The following is a 6754-nucleotide window of genomic DNA, read 5'->3' as shown; positions in this document are numbered from 1 at the left end:
TAATGTTTCATAAAGTTGTGAAAAATGCTTCTTATGTTATATAACATAATATAACACTATGATAAACAACAATTTCTTCTTTCCCCCACTACGTTTCTCTTCCTTTTTCCCTCTTTTTCTCCTTTTCCCCGTTTTTTTTTTTTTTTTTTGGCCAGCCGATTGGGGGGGCACGTGCCCCCCCCATGCCCCCCGTAGTTACGCCACTGGCCGCAGAGCACTGTCCGCCTATCGCCTCTGCGCGAGCGCACAGACATTTGTAGTTCCGAAGCCCGTTCCGAGGACCCTCCTTTTTACATTAAGCCCGCTCCAAGGCCCCCGTTTTTTGTCTCGCCCGAGGCACACCCCCACCACTTTTTTGGTCGAGTGCCCCCCCCCCCCGGGCTCGAGATACTGATGGATAGGCAACGTATGTGTTCGTTCCAATTTAAATTTTCATCTATTGTAACACCTAAAAAATTGTATCCTATTTTCTTTTCAGATGAGTATTGTCTATGATTGTATTGTAAGGAAATTCAGCAATATGCGAATTTGTATGTTTGAAATACATAAAGTTTGTTTTATCTATACTAAGTGAAAGTTTATTACACTTATACCATATAGACAGTTTTTGCAGTTCACGATTTATTGTATCTACTAAAGTTTCTAAAGTATTGTGTGAGCAAAAAATGTTTGTGTCATCTGCAAATGATACAAATGATAACAAAGGTGTTACATAAGACAAATCATTACTATATATTAAGAAAAGCAAGGGGCCCAATATTGACCCTTGTGGAACTCCACACATTATTGATTGAATGTTAGAAGAAATATTATTGTAAATTACATATTGTTATCTATCTGATAAATAACTCTCAAAGCATGATAATGCAATTCCTCTAACTCCATAATTTTAAAGTTTTTTGAATAAAATTTGGTAGTCAAGAGTATCAAAGGCTTTGCTTAGGTCCATAAATACTCCTATTATATGTTCTTTATTTGCCATTGCATTTTTAATTTGATCGTATATATGTACTAAAGCCTGGTCTGTTGAATTTCCTTTCCTGAATCCATATTGGTTTGAATTCATATTGGTTTTATGATAAAAACCATTTGATATATTTTTCATTGATTATGAATTCCCATGCCAGTATAGAGTCGTACTAAAGTGGAATGAAACCTTTGGAACAACTTGGCTTTTGTGGAAACAGATAAATCAAAGAATAAGATCAAAACGTGAAGATTAAGAAAAATCGGACAAATAAAGAGAAAATTACTAGCATTTGGATATTGCAATCACTAATACTATAGAGATACTCCGCTGCAAAAACTCTGGTGTTGATTTAACATTAGCCCGGAATCTATATATGTCCACACCAGAGAAGTATAGAAACAACACCAGTTTGGAATCAAACCGATGCTGTTTTAATACTAACTGGTGTTGTATAAACACCTATCTGGTGTTAGACCAAAACGAAACTGGTTTTGTTTAACACTTCTCTGGTGTGGACATATATGGATTCCGGACTGGTGTTAAATCAACACCAGAGTTTTTGCAGTGTCCTAGTGGCAATGCGACAAATATTTGTGATGTCACATGTGGACAACTCTCCCTTTGATGGACTACAACAAAAAAACAGAAAATGTATCTTTTTGTTCTTTCTTAGGGTGATATTCTTTAAAAATCTGTACTACATGCCTCTTATAGAAAGAATGCATGATCTACTGATAGATGTAATAAAAGAGGCAATTTACGTGAAATATATAGAAAAGTTATGGGAAAGTTGTTCACATGTGACATCACACATCTTTGTCGCATTGTCAATTGGAGGATCTCCATTATGCTCTAAACTTCAAATGCTCATAATTTTCTTATCATTCGTGCAATTTTCTCAAACTTTTGTTCATCTGTTTCTTTGATTTTTCTGGGGTTTTTTGCACAAGCTATCGTCTTTCAAGGGTTTCATTTTCCTTTAAATGTTCAGTAAAATTTTCACATTCCTACGGATAATCCTCGTTTTAAAAAATCTCATATTAATGGATACAAAATTGGTAACAAGCTTTCTTCCCAACTGGAAAGCTCTGGAGTGTGTTCTAATGCGCTCCACAGTAAGAGACACATATCACGCTGTTAGTTTAGGTAATTTTGATACACAAGGCGTGCTATGTATACACATTGTGGCCACGCATTCACATGTTATGGATGCATCGACCTATATTGAGAATTGTCTCTATACACACGTAAATTTGAACATTCAACATTGCACGAAATCATCTCCACGTAGTCGGCTGTACTGTGTGAACACTCACAGTGTCATTCACAGTGTCGAGCTGTCCACATCAGTTCGAAATGATCTTGACTCTGTTAACTTTTTAAACAGTGTCAATCAGATTTTCACGTAGTCAATATGTGAACACACTCAATCCTGTAGAAACGACTACAGTGTGAAATTATCTCCCTAACTTTTGAGCAATTTAACAGTGCGAATCACATTTTAACACACTGCAATATGTGAACACACTGCGAACACTCGCTGTGGAGGTGTCCACATTGGGGCGTTTTTAAGGGCTGTCAATCACATTTTGTGCACTATACATTGAACGATGCCTACTGTAGAAACCTCAACCGTGTGAACTTATAGCTTCACACTGTTATGTTGATCATGTACTGTGTGATTCACATTTCCACGTACCCTACTATTAGTCTAGGAAAGGCCCCATAGGAAATTGACCAAACCTTGTTTTTTGTATATATACAATATTTTTGATGGTTTCTTGTCAATTCGAGGGTGCTGATTACGAATCTGGATGATGCCACTCGTGTAACCTTGAGCATTTTCCGCAAATTGGCAAAATCCAATATGGCTGCCAAAATATGCAAATTACCCATGAAAATCATAAAATTGTCAGCATATTGGCTATGAAATGCATGAAATTGTGTGGCAGGAGTGAAATACAATCTTAAAAAATAATTTTTGACAAAATATTTATTTTCCTGATATTCCAAATGGCGCCATAGGCCATTGTATACACTATTATGTACAATATGAATAGGGAAAACTAATTTTCACAAAAATGAGCACTAAACTGCAAAAATCGCGATGTATGAACGAAGTAATATATTCAAATCATCATTACTAACGAGATATATAATTTATTATGTCATATATGGGAACCAATTGCTGTATTTTGATATCTAAAATAGCCGCCACTGGCCCAGAGTATTATGTACAATGACAATGGCCGGGGCCCCAAAAATGACAAGAGTGAGCAATAAAATGCATATTATTAAAATAAATGAGTGGAATACTGACTAAAAACATAATTTTTAATATGCCATTTATGTGATAAATGCTGTAATTTGAAATTCAAAATGGCCGCCATACCCCCTATATTTATCATGTACAATCCGAATGGAGAAACTAATTTTCACACGAGTAAGAAACATAAAATGCATGTAATTGTGATCTACGAGTAAAATATTGTCTGACAACATGTTTTCTAGCAAGACATATCATTTCTTTTGTCATGCGTGAGATAAATGCTGTATTAAGAAATTCAAAATGGCCCCTATATAGGCCCTAACGGTTTTATCTACAATGTAAATGGGGACATATAATTTTCTAAGAATTTGGATTTGCTTGACTATGACATCCATATAATCCTGTTGTATGAGTAAAACGTTATTTGAAAACACATTTATTCAAAAAATAATAAATTGTAGCATTTCTTCTGCCATAAAGGTGATAAATACTGTATTTTGACATTCAAAATAATCTCTACAAGCCCTAACTAATTTATGTAACATGCGAACAGGGAAACGAATTTTCACAAGGATGAGTATCATAAAATGCATATAACTGTGATGTACGAGTAAAAAATTGTCTTAAACATTATTTCTAACTAATATACATCACATATTGGTCGTGGAGGTAATAAATACTGTACTTTGAAATCCAAAAATGGCTGCCATAGGTCCTAAAAATATTGTGCACATTGTAACATGGGACATATAATTTTAACAGAATTTGGCTTTGCTTGACTCTAAATATTGCATATAATTGTGAATTGTGATGTAAGGGTGAATTATTGTCTAAAACCATGGTTTCTAACGAGATATATCATACTTTTGTGTAATTAAGGTGATAAATGCTGCATTTTTAAATTGAAAATGGCCACCATAGGCACTTATCGAATACAATTTGAGTGGAGACAAATAATGTCACAAAAAGGGCATATGGCAGCCACTTTGAATGTTGAAATACTGTATTTATCACCTGATTTACATAAGGTATGATATATTGTGTTATAAATCATGTTTTCAGACATTTCGCTCATCACCATTTGGCTAAGCAAAGCCAAATTCTGTTGAAATTATTTGTTCCCAATACCGTAATGGCCTGTAGCGGCCATTTTATATTTAAAATAACAGTATTTATCTGGCAGAATAAATGATATATCTTAATAGAAATTATGCTTTCAGACAATATTTTACTCATAGATCACTATTACGTGCATTTATGGTGCTCACTCCTGTGAATATTGGTTTCCCACTTTGCATTGTACATAATACAGTTCATGTCTATGGCAGCCATTTTGAAAGTCAAAATACAGTCTTTAACACAAACTTGAAACCTGAATGATATTTGGTTAGAAAAATACGTTTTTAGACAGTATCCAATTAATTTATCACATATATATGCATTTTAGTGCTCACCTAAGCTTGTGATTTCCTCTTTCTCATTGTGCATTATACATTTTGAATATTAAAATACAACATTCATCACATACCTGGCATACTAATAATATATTTCGTTTACAATTGTTTTAGTCAGTATTTCACTCGATTAATCTTCATAATAAGCATGTTGGTGATCACTCTTGTGAATTTTTGGCCCCCATTGCCATTGTACGCAATACTGTTTGGGCAAGGGGCGGCTATTTTAGATATCAAAATACAACAATGTTCCCAAATATGACATAGTAATTTATATATCTCGTTAGTAATGATGATTTGAATATATTACTTCGTTCATATACATCGCGATTTTTTGCAGGTTAGTGCTCATTTTTGTGAAAATTAGTTTTCCCTATTCTTATTGTACATAATAGAGTATACAAGGGCCTATGGCGGCCATTTTGAATATCAGGAAAATAAATATTTTGTCCAAAATTATTTTTTAAGATTGTATATCACTCCTGCCACACAATTTCATGCATTTCATAGCCAATGAGCGGAAAATTTTATGATTTTCATGGGTAATTTGCATATTTTGGAGGCCATATTGGATTTTGCCAATTTGCGGGAAATGCTCAAGGTTACACGAGTGGCATCATTCAGATTCGTAATCAGCACCCTCGAATTGACAAGAAACCATAAAAAAATATTGTATATACAAAAAACAAGGTTATGTCTCTTCTATCCTGGACTATATGTGATTGCAGTGTGTTATTCACACCATGGCCACAATGTGCAATTATTTCAACACTACTGATCAAGGGAGCGTTTAGCAACATTTTCGTCCGACAAGTTGTCAGAACTGACATCTTTCCTCAATTTTGGTTGGCTGAGGGTCACTGTCTCTATGGTAACTGTCGGGTAAAACGGGACTTGTCGGATAAAACGTCCGACAATTTAAGTCCTTTCATGAAACGCTCACCTGAAGGGTTGTTATAACAGTGTTAATCACATTTTCACGCAGTCTGCTACACTGAACACTGCCACAGTGGACACTCTACAGTGTGAACTTAGCTTTACATTGGTAATCTTTAGCATGTTAACTATGTGATTCACATTTTTGATGCCCATATACTCGACTTTGTGAACACACACGTGATCACCCACACTGTACAGGACAGTGTCAAATTGTCTTACATTTAACTGTTACCTTTGAACATTCTAACAGGGTCCAAATGCTTAATTCACTTTGTGATCACCCTTTAATTACTCACACTCTGTTGGTCTTGATCCACACTGTGAAATCATCTTTCACACTGTTAAATTGAAGCCTTAACAGTACAGTTTCAAGCCTTTTTTTTCACATAGACCACTAACGTCCTATGTGGACTGGACACACTGTGAACGCACTGTGTAACATGCAGTGTGTTCAATAAGCCAGTTCGTAGTTACTGCGCATGATGGAAGGTCATTGTACTAAAGTGACATGGTGGGTTAAAATCTAATGAGATAAGCACCAACTTTGATGTCTTGATTATTCATATATTCTTTGAATTGTGGTTTTCATTTAATAATAATAATAATGATAATAACGTTTTATTTACCCTGGGTAGCCACTTCAGTTAGGAAACTGCTCTACCAGCGGGCCTATTACGTCATTCATCATATATAGTAAAGTGGAGAAGTGAACCAAAAATGTTGAGTGAGCAAAACATGGCGAATATGGAACAAATTTCTGATAAGTCGCGATCGAGCAAAAATTTTGACATAATGTTAACAGAATTGTATCGTATTTTATATATTTTTTCCTTTCCCTTTTTTCATCTGCAATGTTCTTGGCCGCGTACCTTTTGGGGGTCCATGCCCCAAGCATGCAATGGTTGGTTGAAATCACTCAAATTTGTCGTGGTTGAGTGTCTTTCGATCCACTCGTCTTGGGAACATCATCACCTGTGGCAGGCCTATCTAAGGACCCTGGCCCCTTCTAGTCGATTTATTATTTTTTTAACGAGATATGAAGAAAATGGAGAGATAAAGGACAGGGATCGCAATTAACCTTTTGGAATAAATATTTTGATAATCATCCAATAGTAAACCTTG

Source organism: Lytechinus variegatus, chromosome 9 (assembly GCF_018143015.1).
Source record: "Lytechinus variegatus isolate NC3 chromosome 9, Lvar_3.0, whole genome shotgun sequence".
Classification (NCBI taxonomy): domain Eukaryota; kingdom Metazoa; phylum Echinodermata; class Echinoidea; order Temnopleuroida; family Toxopneustidae; genus Lytechinus; species Lytechinus variegatus.
This window is presented reverse-complemented; position numbering follows the sequence as displayed.